Source organism: Scardinius erythrophthalmus (genome assembly GCF_964197995.2).
Source record: "Scardinius erythrophthalmus genome assembly, chromosome: 8".
NCBI classification, from domain to species: Eukaryota; Metazoa; Chordata; class Actinopteri; order Cypriniformes; family Leuciscidae; genus Scardinius; species Scardinius erythrophthalmus.
In genome coordinates, this window is record NC_138228.1 from 39635385 (window position 1) to 39649631 (window position 14247).

A 14247-nucleotide genomic window follows, 5' to 3' on the forward strand; every position below is an offset into this window, starting at 1 on the left:
GTACTCGTATAAGAAATAGAAAAGACAAATTCATCTCCCTGTGATAATCTATGTATGTAAGTACTCAGTAAACAAATCCTTGTGTGTGTGTGTGAACACAAATCAAATTATTTCTGATTTCTAATATTAATAATTTCAGATTAGGGATGACGTGTTTAGGCCAGTTAAATCTATTTTAAACATTTGCATTGAAGTCCAACTAATCTGATAAGAAACGACACTCGGTTACCAACGTATCCTCGGTTCTCTCTAGAGAGGAAATGAGTGTTGCGTAAGTTTAGCTTACGCTACGGGAAAAACTCCTTTTCTCGAGAATACTGAAGCAAAAATGATCCTTTTAATTTTCAGAATGTAAAACGCATTTGCTGCAGCAGGCAGACATAGGCGAGACAGCTCGTGCGCCTATTGGCTGCTCTGCGGCAACTGCTGCAACCTATCAGTGCGTCTTGGCATGACTCCAGCGCCAATGGGAAGCCTTCCCGCGCTGTCATCATAGCCCGCCAGAACAGGGTGTGGCTTCGCCTATAAAACCCCACTGCACAGGTTGCACAAGTGATTTCAGTCGACTAGAAGCGAAAACCAAAGTGCAGCACAAGCACGGCAGGCTACGCAACACTCGTTCCCTCTCTAGTGAGAACCGAGGTTACGTTAGTAACCGAGTGTCGTTCTCTTACGAGAGTACTCTCGTGTTGCGTAAGTTTAGCTTACGCCACGGGAAACCTATGTAAAACGCAGTGCGTGCTGAAAATCAAACACTTATGTCCCAAGGGCAGTGCCCGGGGCTCATGTAAAGTGAAGCAATCACAGCGGCATAACAGGGCGGGACGACTCGGTGTTATGAGATAGGTGCATTAGCGTGTATACATACAGATAAGGCAGTATGACCACCCTTAAACTGCATAGGTCACAGGACTTGCAGTATATCAACAGTCTAGTCAAACCGCGTTGAGTAGACAACATCAATATAGCATTATCAGACTGAGAGCAGTCTGGCCTGTAATGCGGGTACTTCTAGGTTATAAAACCTAACAAATGTAGACAGCGAGGCCCAGCCTGCTGCCATACAAATGTCATGGATAGAAACCCCACTTGACCATGCCCACGACGAGGCCATGCCTCTAGTCGAGTGGGCCCTCATCCCCAAAGGGCAGTTTAAACCCTTGGATGCATAAGCTGACGCGATAGCGTCCACTATCCATCTGGACAGGGTCTGTTTCGAGATGGCTAGCCCTTTAATGCGGCCACCGAACGAAACGAAAAGCTGCTCCGATTGCCTGAAAGCGGCTGAGCGCTCCACATAAATCCTTAATGCCCTCACCGAGCAGAGAAGGTTAACCCCTGCCTCACTATCAGACATAGGGAGGGCCGAGAGGGAGATAACTTGCGCTCTGAAGGGAGTCGTAAGCACTTTAGGGACGTAACTGTGTCTTGGTTTGAGGATGACCTTTGAGTCATTAGGCCCAAATTCCAAGCACGTAGCGCTTACTGAAAGCGCGTGCAGGTCGCTCACCCGTTTTACTGAGGCTAGCGCCAACAGAAAAGCGGTTTTAAATGATAGGTATTTTAGCCCTACCGTGTGCAGAGGTTCAAACGGTTTGCCCTTCATGGCCTCGAGGACTGTAGAAAGGTCCCAAACTGGAACTGAATGTGGCCGAGGAGGATTCATCCTCCTAACACCCCTTAGGAAACGAATTATGAGGTCGTTCTTTCCTAACGACTGGCCGCTTGCAGGGTTTATGAACGCTGCTATAGCCGCCACATACACTTTGAGCGTGGAAGGGGTTCTCCCGCTGTCCAACAGCTCTTGTAGGAAAGAAAGAACCACCGTTACCTCTGCTTTTAGCGGGTTCAAATCATGAGCTGAGCACCACTCAGCAAACACTGGCCATTTAGAGTTGTAAAGCCGTCTAGTAGACGGAGCTCTTGCCTCTGTGATCGTGTTCAGCACTCCCTCTGGGAGGTGCAGTGGTGGTAGTTGATCGCCCACACATGCAGAGCCCACAGCTCGGGGTATGGGTGCCACACCGTTCTCTGGGCCTGAGACAACAGGTCTTTACTCAGCGGAATCGGCCATGGAGCCGCGCTCTCTAGTTCTACCAGTTCTGGGAACCAGACTTGATTTTCCCAAGCGATGCCCAAGTTCACGCCTGACTGGTACCAGCCGGGTCTCGTCCACGGTTTCAGGGCGGAAACGCATGTCTGATTCACCGTGAGACGGAGCAGACCTGAGGTCCATGCTCGCGCTGGTACTCGCCGTCTCAACCATAGTTGAAAAGGGCGCATATTCACCAAACCCAACTGTAGAACTGACGAGGCTGAGGCCATGAGACCCATCATCCTCTGGAACACCCTGAGGGGGAGATTTTTCCCCACAGTGAATGTCGCTGCCAGGCGCTGTATCACTGCCGTGCGTTCTCGCGTCATGCGCGCCGCCATACAGTTGGAGTCTAGTTCTATCCCCAGAAAGGAAATTTTCTGGCTGGGGAGTAGAATGCTTTTGGTCCAGTTGACTCTGAGACCCAACTGCTCGAGATGGTTCAGCAGTAGTGTTCTGTGTAACACCAATTCTTCTTCTGACTGTGCTATAATTAGCCAGTCGTCCAGATAGTTCAGGAATCTCACGCCCCTTCGTCTGATGGGCACGAGGGCCGTGTCCATGCACTTCGTAAATGTACGAGGTGCCAAAGACAGGCCGAAGGGAAGAACGGTATACTGATAAGCCCGGCCCTCGAAGGCGAACCTCAAGAAGGGCCTGTGACGGGCTGCTATTTGGATCTGAAAATAAGCGTCTTTCAGATCCACTGATATAAACCAGTCCCCGGGTCGAATTCGAGTGAGAATTTGTCTGGTTGTAATCATTTTGAACGAGCGCTTCACCAGCGCTTTGTTCAGGTGTCTGAGATCTAGTATAGGGCGGAGCCCGCCTTCCTTCTTTGGTACTAAGAAGTTATGGCTGTAAAATCCCGACTCGCTTCCTGCCGAGGGGACTGCTTCCACAGCCCCTTTTCTTAGTAAATTCGCTATTTCGGTGCGAAGTAGGTGTGCTACTTCCTGATTCACCGAGGTTTCGACCCGGGCTATGAAGCGCGGTGGTCTGCGAGCGAACTGAAGCGAGTATCCCCGTTTTACTATATTTAGCACCCATTTCGAAGCCCCTGGAATGCTTTCCCTCGCTTTCACGTGAATGGCCAGGGGTTGAATGAAATCTGGGTTGTGGTCGCTCGTATTCGGGGACCCGGAGACCCAGCCATGATGACGTACTTCGTTCATCACGTTCATTTCGAGTGGGGCATACAGTGTTTCGCGCAGTATTTCTGTTAATGGCGGCCCAGCCATGAGTTCGAGCAGCTGCTTTGATACAGATACAGCTTGGCGCTGCAAGCTGTTCACAAAGTGTGTGCGCTGAGAGGCAGACACGTGACCTGCACTCACCACACTGGCAGCGTGCGCGCTCACACATTGAGGCTCTATGTGTGTGCGTGGCGCAGATACAGTCATATTCACAAGCAAGGGTGAGCGCTGTACAGCGGGCACATTCCCTGCACTTAAAACATGAACGGCGTGAAACTACCGTTTCCTCGACAGGAGGAACACAAAGATATCCCCTGTCTTTCGCGCCGTCAACCGCGGAGAGCGTCGAAGAGACAGAGGATTTTAGCCTGGCTGAGAACGGAGCTCCCCAGGACTTGGAGAGCTCATCATGCAGTTCGGGGAGGAAGGGAGCGGGCCTCGAGACAGGTGCAGACCGGCGTCCAGGCAGAAAGCAGCCGTCCAACCTGTTAGGCGTGGGCTCCTTGGGCGTTGACCACTCGAGGCCGAGGTCTTCTACGGCCTTAGTAACAAGGCGGAGAAACTCGGCGTCGACAGAAGCCCTCACGCTGGATTCCTGCGGCGATGGGGCGGGGTCCGGGATGGACCAGCCCTCACTCTCGGACGCCAGAATGGAACAGCTGTCTTCCTCCTCAATGTCCCGCTCCATCTCGTCAGGCGCCGCGACAGCGGGGCGCTGGCCGTCGAGAAAAGAGATGGGGGACTCAGAGAAAGAGGCTCGCGGGGACCCCGCCGGTGAGTGCTCTTTCACGGAGACTTCTGGTGGCCTTTGTGAGCGGCGCTTTTTACGGCGCGGCCCAGCAGAAGGCATAGAGGTAGCGGTTTTGGTGGCGAACAAAGCCTGTCGAGTCCGCAGGGTCGAGAGAGGCAAAGATTCGCACTCACGGCAGCCGCCCTCGGCGAGCGCGTGATCCGCGTGGTCCTTTCCCAGGCAGGAAGTGCACAGCTCGTGGCGGTCCCCGTCGCTGAGAATGGCTCGGCACGAGCCGCAGGACATGATGGGCATTGAAAAATGCCTTTGCTCTTTTAGGAAGAGAAACGTGCGTGTCGCAGCGGCGAACACACACGGAGAGATCTGAAAAGGATATGAGCGCCGGGAGCGCAGCAGGTACGGCGAGCGAAGGTTGCGAATATCCAGCCGGGTCCTTGACTCGAGCTCGTCCCGCTGATATGCTGAACGACGGCGTTGCTTCTCTCTCTGGATCCAGCGAAGTCCTTTGCTGAAGGAGACGAAATCCCTTGTGCAACCTGTGCAGTGGGGTTTTATAGGCGAAGCCACACCCTGTTCTGGCAGGCTATGACGACAGCGCGGGAAGGCTTCCCATTGGCGCTGGAGTCATGCCAAGACGCACTGATAGGTTGCAGCAGTTGCCGCAGAGCAGCCAATAGGTGCGCGAGCTGTCTCGCCTATGTCTGCCTGCTGCAGCAAATGCGTTTTACATTCTAAAAATTAAAAGGATAATTTTTTCTTCTTTATTCTCGAGAAAAGGAGTTTTTCCCGTAGCGTAAGCTAAACTTACGCAACACGAGAGTACTCTCGTAAGAGAACTCACTGTATCTCATTTGTCACTCATATGTATCATTGTGAAATAATTTATAATCTGACATACATTACAGAAAGAAGACCACTTTTATATATTCTACCTATCAAACAAGGTTAGGATACCGCTAACTGCTAAACACAGTTAAATATGTAACATTCTGCTCACCTGATATCTCTATAAACATTTAGTAGCCTATGCTTACAAGGATTGCAAAGACATTGATTCATTTATGTTGTAAAAATAGTCATGAATTGTCATTTTGGAATTAGTATGATATAAAGAAAATGTCATTTGAATTATACATTTGCTGATTGTTTGTATGAGCAGATTTCCTTTCACAGATTATACATATTTGTTGATATGCATGCAGGACTTTTTTATAGCTATTTTTCAAGATAAAGGTAAATAGTTGAAAAGGAACATTTAGGCTGTAAAATTATTTTTTGGATAATTAAATTTATGAGTATAATCGGCTTTAGGGGAAAAATGTTGTATCGACATAACTAAAGTTAGTCTGTGCTTTTATCAAACATAAATTCTATAAACTCAAAAATAGTCAAGTTTTTTACTTGTGGATACAAGTTCAAATATCCTACATTTTGAGTTAGGCTGAGCATAACAGACCTTTCTTAGTTTGTCTAATTTGTGTATCAGTATGTTAAGAAACTGAAAATGTTATGTAGAATTAATTCTACAAAAAAAGTTGTATATACTCATTTAAATTGAAGAAACTTCACCCAAGAGAACACTAATAACTCTTGACTTGACTTAAATCATAACACAACTTTTACAACAAAATATAATCAAAAACATTACATAGAGCTAAAAAAATATATTTTAATTCTGAATAACAAATCTGTCATCATACAGTAAGTCCCTGTGCTTTGAAAGTGCCTCACCAGTGATCAAACTGAGCATGGTCAGTTTGTTAGTTAGACCCTCATCATCAAATGTGACATTGTACGTACTAGCTATTTAATATTTTGAATAATAAAATATTTATTTTCTTTTATTTTTCTTTTATGTAGTCAACTTTTTTATGTTAGTTTAATCAACATTTAAAATACCGTTTTTTCAATAAAATTTTTATTTCAATATATATTTATTTTTAAAAATTATGAAATACAGTCTTTAGCCTACCAGGTGAAATATATTTTCATTCAAAACATTGTATTATTAGGTATTCTTCAGTACATTTGTGAACACACTGTAACAGATTGCAGATTTTAATTCCTTTAATTAATTATTCAAAAACATGTATTCTGAATTTGCATACAGTATATGTTATATAAACATGTATATTGTATTTTGTTATTCATTCTGAGAGATTTTTAGACTTAAGTCATGAAAAAAAATTCATAATGACTAAAGAGATGGTCAACACTCAGTTGGGTCAGTGTCATAAAAGCAACAACAATAGTGACAAACAAATAATATTAAAAAGACACCCAATTTATAACATTTACATTTATGCATTTAGCAGACACTTTTATCCAAAGCTATTTACATTGCATTCAAGGAACACATTTGATCAGTTCTTGCTTTCCCTGGGAATCGAACCTATGACCATGCATTGCTCATGCTCTACTGATTGAGCCACAGGAAGGCCATTAAGACTGCTGGAAGACCAGATCATCATACTCTTCATCTGTGAAAAATACAAGTAATTTGTGTAATGCAGACATAGTCATTGTAACTGTGCAACACAAAATGGCCAATTTCACGCTATACAAGATGATTTTGTTTGTCGTATAATTACTGTGTTTTCCAGTACTGTAATATTGCATTAAAAAAACACAACAGTTAATTTACAAGAAATATTTTAGAGTGCAGACGTACCGATATCAGAGAACTCGTCCCACACTGCGACAGAACTAAGCCATCATGGACATTGATTTACAGCATTTGCATGGAAAGTCAAAGAAATAAGGGGGGGAAAAAGATAATAAAACATCAATAATCTGAAAGCTGAAATGATACACGTAATCAATCAGAGACTGGAAAATTAAAGATTGAACAGCTAGTGTAAAGCTCATTCGTTCATTCATTCATTTATTCATTAATTCATTTATTTTTTACTTTTTTTAGTGGCTTACCAGTCAACACTTTGTATTTCACCAGTACCAGCTGTATCAGGTTTGGGCATTTCTAGAATATAAATTTGTAAGAGACTAAATTTACTAAGAACAGAAGCAAAGAGAACAAAAAAACCTTGTGAAATTTGGAGATTGGAGTTTAACAGTTTTTAGTCCATTTGTTTAGCTTTGAGGTTATTGGTATGGTAGTGGACACCTAAATGCTTACAAAATTAACTTTTATAAGATAAATATTTAAATTGTACATATTTTAGTATGCATCTCTTGATTCTGTGGAACACACACAAAAAAAAAAAAAAAAAAAAAATTGGTTTTGCCCATACAATGAAAGTCAATGGCATTCAGTATTATTTGGATCCCAGCATTCTTCTGATTCTAATCATCTTTCACATTCCACAGAAGCCATACAGGGGTGGAATAACATGAGGGTGAGTAAATGATGACAGAACTGTCATTCTTGGGCAAACTACCCCTTCAAAATATATACCATTGCCACTTACATTTATGTACAGAAAAATATAAACAAAACTTTTAAGAATGAATATGGGAAGATTACTAAGCAACACAAGTTAATTTATATTCATGAGCTCAGTTGTTATGTATAGGGACAGCGTACCCATTTACAACCCCTCTCCTCCCCCAATTACTTCTGTCACTACTGGTCCCATCCGAATCTCCTGTTGTTAATAGAAAGTAGTTTAACAAAGCAAGAAGAACCATATAATGAATACCTTCGTAGTACACGTCATTTCCTTTGAGCTCTGTCTCATTCAAGGATCTGTTGAATAGAAATTCATCAAAATGTAATTGAATATTGAATATATTTTAATTGAGAATCTCAAACAGACCTTTCCTTGTGGAATCCAAGGCATCCTATTAGAAACAAAACATTGTGAGTGTCAGGATTTAAACAGAATATTTCAAGAAAGTGAAACGTGTCAATGTTTGCAGTTGAGGAGAAAGTGCCACAGTACCTCTCTTTCGGATTACTGCCCAAATTCCCAGAAACAGACTGAGGAACAGCACTATAGTTGAGCACATTATTATGACAATTATGATTTTGTCATAGCTGCTGCTAGATGCCACTGTCAAAGAAATCCCAGAAACACAAAAAACTCTTATTTTCCAGGTTTGATTAAATTTTACAATATAATACTGTATTTAACTACCCTTGTAAAAGAAAAAGTGTGCTTATTGAATGTGTATTTGTGGTGTACTTAAATAATATTTACAAATATTTTGCAACCCTTTATTGTACAGTGTCATTGTTACATGTTGTTATAATAGTAATAACTACAAATTATGCATAATTACATGCAACTAACCCTAAACCAAAACATGTAGTTACTTAATTTTACTCAGTAGTTAAATGTATAATTACAGTGTAACAAAGACACCTTAAAATAAAGTGTATTTTTTAAACTATTCTTGCAGGTAATATGATATTAATGAAATAAAAGGCCACTTGACTGTACTTAGAGAGTACACACTCTATGCTTCTTAAAGGATTTGTTTACCCAAAATAAAAATTCTGTCACTATTTACTCACCTTAATGTCGTTCCGAATCAGTAAGACTTTCATTCATCTTCAGAACACAAATGAAGATATCTTTCCCTCCGTTGACAGCTACACAACTACCACTTTGACGCTTCAAAAAGTTCATAAAGAGATCGTAAAACTAATCCAGATGAATCGAGCAGTTTAGTCCAAATTTTAGACGCTTTAAATGCTGAACAGATTAAATTTAGGCTTTTATTCACATATAAACAACCATCAACTCACACATCAGTTGTGGAAAACAGAAGCTCAAGCATGTGAGATTGACGTGCAAGAACAAATGAGGTTAATTCTCGTGTTTTACACAGCACGTTTGAGCTTCCACAAAAGAGGTTTGTTCTCGCGTGTCAAGCAGGTTCGGTTGAGCTTCTGTTTATGTTCACTGATCAATGTTTATATGTGAATAAAAGCCTAAATTCAATCTGTTCATCATATAAAGCGATTTCAGAAAATTTTTACTAAACCTCTCAATTCATGATTAGTTTTACGATCTCTTTTTGAGCTTCTTGAAGCGTCAGAGTGGTAGTTTGTAGATGTCAACGGAGGGACAGAAATCCCTCAGATTTTATCAAAAAGATCTTCATTTGTGTTCTGAAGACGAACGAAAGTCTTGCAGGTTCGGAACGACATGAGGGAGAGTAATTAATGACAGATTTTTCATTTTTGGGTGAACTAACCCTTTAAAACAATAAAGTAACCTTTCATTATGATAAAATCATTATATTTTTTAATTAATCTTTTGTTATGCTTTAAAGAAAGACATTTATTTTCATCGGTTGGCTAACATACTAAATCACATGTAAAGTACTTGGCTATCATTTTAACTGTAAAGGGCTTCTACACCACTCTTTTTCGCCTATAATTACCCTCTGATTTTAGGGTTAAGTTATGGGCAGGGTTAGGTTTAGGTGTAGGACTATTTTTGGACAGGATTGTTGTTCCAGGATCAACAAATGATCCAGGAACATGTCTTACTTGGCAAAGTTACGGCAACATTATGGGTACTATAAATGTTTGTCACTACATTCGGTAGTTCGTACTACTGTACTTAAGTGGGTAAAAAAAAAAAAAAAAAAAAATCTGAATTTCAGCTAATTGCATTTCATATAAATTTGAACTATAATACATTTTCATTTATTTTTTAATTAACATGCAATGTAGTCACTGAAAACATCTGTTTGCATGTAACTATTATTTTAAAGTACTGTACATTATTTATGTAATAACAACTCTTTTCAAAGATATGCTAAAGTGTACTTATTTTTCACAAAGGTATATTCTCTCACTAAACTGAGTAAATCATAATAGTAAGAATGCATGGCACCCTGTACAGCCCTATAAACACATTAACCATACAAAAAGTTTGGTTTTGTTCCTCCCCTCCCATGCTTACCAACTATCTGAAGGTTGACTTTATTATTTCGATCAAGTCTCATTCCATGGTAAGGGAGAATGTTTAAAATAGCACAACTGTATGTTCCAGCATCTTCCATCCGGACCTCTCTGAGGGTGAATGTTGTCATGGTCTCTTTTGTGTCCCAAATATTGACTTTAATAGGCTTTTCATTTTTGATGAGAAAAGCCAAAATCATATTCTTGGACAGGTTTTTGTTTATAGGACTGGATGTTGTACAGTTAAACTCAGCATCACTTCCCACTGCCACCTCAGACTTTAGCAAATGTATCTGTGAATTAAATAAAGATTCTGTAGAGAGAAAGGGAACACTTATGGTTAAATGTTTAGCATGGCTTTTAATGCATTCCACACAATTTCAAACATTTCTCTCTCATTAAAGGCAATTTTGTACAACAGTGAGTCTATTGTGGTTAATCTGCACAAGTGTGTTATTCAACATGTCACATCTGTGCACAGGAACCAAACACACTCTTCAAATGTAAGCATAAATGTCTAACATCTTACCGATCACATTTATGAAGATAATAGTATTACCATATCCCATCACTTCGGTTTTATCCAACCGCTCTTCAGAAAACATACAGCTGTAGTTGCCCGAAGAGTCCATTTCTATTCTCTCTATTTTAAAGGTGGTGTCTTGTCGAGTGGTTCCGGTTTTCATATCTATAGCTTTACCATCTTTACACAGATATACATAAACTGTCTTTGCCTCTGACTTTGTAAAACCAAATGTACTGCAAGTAACCTCCAGTCTACCACCTTCTGGTACTTCTCTATTTTCACTGAAAATCTTAGCTTTTTGAAGCTTTTGGCCTGTGAAGGAAATAAGACGTTTGTTCATCCTAATAAAGTACAATATTACATTTACTGTAAAGGTGTTTATTCAGTGCACTATTCAAACATACCTTGACTATGAATGAATAGATTCACTGAGATATCTAGGAAATAATAATAATATATTTTCATAAAAAAAGCACCAGCATTTTTTTAGATTTAATTTATTGAATATTTAAGAATTTGTCATTTCATTACTTACATGCAAGTAGAAACACACCAACCATGGCTGCTGATCAAGATTTCTTTGACTTTTCTTCTTTTAAAAAATAACTTGTTATTCTTAGCTTGCAGTCAATACGCTGTTGCAGTGTCACTGCTCTTTGAACAGAATAGGCAGTGCTTGCACTAATCTATAGCAGTCATGCTGTGAAGGCGTTCTAAAGCCGGAAACATTGTCAAATAGCGCTGACAGGTGTATTTTAAATCTAATTTAAATCTACCTTACACCTGATTTTTCTGATGGATATTCATTACTCCTCAACATACATTTCAAAATACTTTCTTAGCATATAGTTCACATCCTTCCAACTGCTATTTCTATGAATACAGCGTGTAGCACAGCTGATCCGCACATATAATTTGTACACTTTAAGAGTGATTATTTCGCACAATAATTGTTGTGTGATATGTGGATAAAGGGTTGATGCAGAGTAAAATGACAACAAGAAAATTAAACCAAAGTAGTTTGTCAGCACATCATCCTTAACATCCAACACACAAACCACTATGATGATGACACTCCAACTACATTAATTATAGTATTATAGTACTTCAGCTGCTTTCAAAACAATGTAGCTTTCCAGTAATAAGCAACATTTTCCAGCGATGATCAGTGTAGTGCACGCTGAGGTAAACACACACAGTCTCTCTCTCTCTCACACACACACATACACACACACACACACACACACACACACACACACACACACACACACACACACATACACACACACACACACACACACACACACACGCACACACACACACGCACACACACACACACACACACGTTTCACTGTATTAGTAAAAAGGACATAGCATATTTCCATTGATTTCAGGTTAATGATATTTCCTGTTGCCTAACCCTAAACCTAACCAACACAAGAAACTTTCTGTTTTTTTACAAAAAAAAAAAAACATGTTTTATGGGGACTTTCCATTGACATAATGATTTTTATAGTGTACGAACTTGTAAAAATGTGCTTTGATGTGTTTGCTTGCTAACTTGCAGTGTTGTAATGTAACGGAGTACAAATACTTCGTTACTGTACTTAAGTAGAAATTTCACGTATCTGTACTTTACTTCGCTATTTAAATTTATTTCAACTTTCACTTTTACTCCACTACATTTCCTAGATAAAATGTATACTTTTACTCCGATACATTTCCACTAAGCATCTTTGTTACTCGTTACTACAAAATAAAATCAAAAGAAATGTGTGCGACTGCAATAAGGGAGGTTTGGCGAATCACTGCTCCCTAGATACTAGCTCCACGCTCCGCACGGCGCGCGCTCTATTTCAGCGTAATGGTTGTTTGTTGCCATGCCAATGGAGGAGGAAGCACAACTGAAACCACCACGGAAGCACGAGCACCTACTGGAGGACCTCCCGTTATCGTAGACGACCACCCTGACACAGAGCTCCCAACTCTCACGCATTCACCGCGAGACACACGCAATTGACACTTTTCACACGCTCTCACACCATACATCCATTTTCTCACGCACAGAAAAATCGCGAAGCAAAGAGGACACGGAGACCGACAGACTAGACAGAGCAGGTTAGTTATTATGATAGAAAAAAAATCTCAGATTCTGTCAATTTTATTACGAAATTCAAATAAATACCGTTTTGCCGCTTGTAAATGTGACGTGACAGATCCCTAGCGCACGTGAACCGATCGTCTCTACTAGCTAATAGTAAATAAACACGAATGAACAATGTTAAAAGAAACAGTAGGCTACAACTTACCGAAATGTATATTCATCATCGTACATAATATCGATCAATCAGTGTTTTTCAACTGCGGAAAGGGTCAGTACAATAGCTGGAGAACAATTATGTCACATAACATTTACCTCAGGAAAGCCATTTGATGACCATAATATAGGCTATAGCACGTTAGTTGGCTAGAAAAAAAAGAGCTATAGAGAGTATTTATCTAAATATGTGTACTATATTACATATTTATTATATTTTTACTTATATCATTAAATAAAGTTGTTATTATGATAAAAAAAACGCATTATATTTATATCTGATAGGGCTCGCTGTATGAGTTTTTTTTTTCTTGAGAAAAATGAATGCCTATCTTGTTTACCCTTATATTTATCCAAATTAGTCAATATTGCATATTGTGATGCAAGATTATTTTTTTACATCCCACCCACCCCACAATAAAGCCACAATAAAGTTCACAATCAAAGTTCTAACCGCTTGCTTAAAAAAAAAATATATATATATATACTTTTACTTCAATTACTTAAGTACATTAAATATCAGAAAATTACTTTTGATACTTAAGTACAGTATATATCAGATACTTTAAGACTTTTACTTAAGTAATATTCTAAAAGGTAACTTTCACTTCTTCCAAAGTCTTTTTCTAGTATGATACTTGTACTTTTACTCAAGTATTGCTTTCTAGTACTTTATACAACACTGCTAACTTGTGGAAGTCTATGGTTATAATGCCACTTAGAGGTCAAAAGCAGCAAATGTTCCCTCATTGTGGAGGATGAGTAACATATGTATGTTCGCTTGGACAGTTCTCGTTAATGATCAGATTCCAAAAGGTTTACTGATTCAAGGTGGCATTCCAGGTATTTTTGTACCAGTCGACTCTTTTGAGTCAGATCTAGAATAAATCTGTTCAAATTTGAGGTTGTCTCCCAAGTAATAACAACAATTAAAAAGTTATGAGTATTTTGTAGCTTGACAAATACATTTCAAAGTAGTGTAACACTGAGGATTGATGCCATTGAACCATTGAGAGTGCTGTAGATGATTATCTGTCTGGATGTGAAAGAAAGAGGTGGGGGGGAAAGTTCATCATGCTTGCTAAACAGTCCACTTGATTGTTTGATTGTCCGTTTTAAGTTGTGAGCCCTACCCTTATTTTCAACTTGGATGGTACAGTAGCTTCACCAGTGCTGTTGCAGTGCATGCAATATGTTATGTACTGAATTGCATTTAGTAACCAATAATCTATATAAACATTCAGCCTATAGGCACTCCGAAGGCAAAACTCACAAACTACAAAAGATCCACAATACAAAGCAATTTTATCCTTCTAGCCCTCCTAAAGCTTGAGTCTGAAGTCTAATGCCAGGAGAGGGGTTGGTTAGCAACACATCTTAAGTCTTTCACAATAGAAGCACTGGGGGAAGTGGGCATGGTGTGTGTTTTCATGTCAAGCTAAAGACAGGACTGAAGAGCAGGGAAGGGGGACACAGTGGCCCTT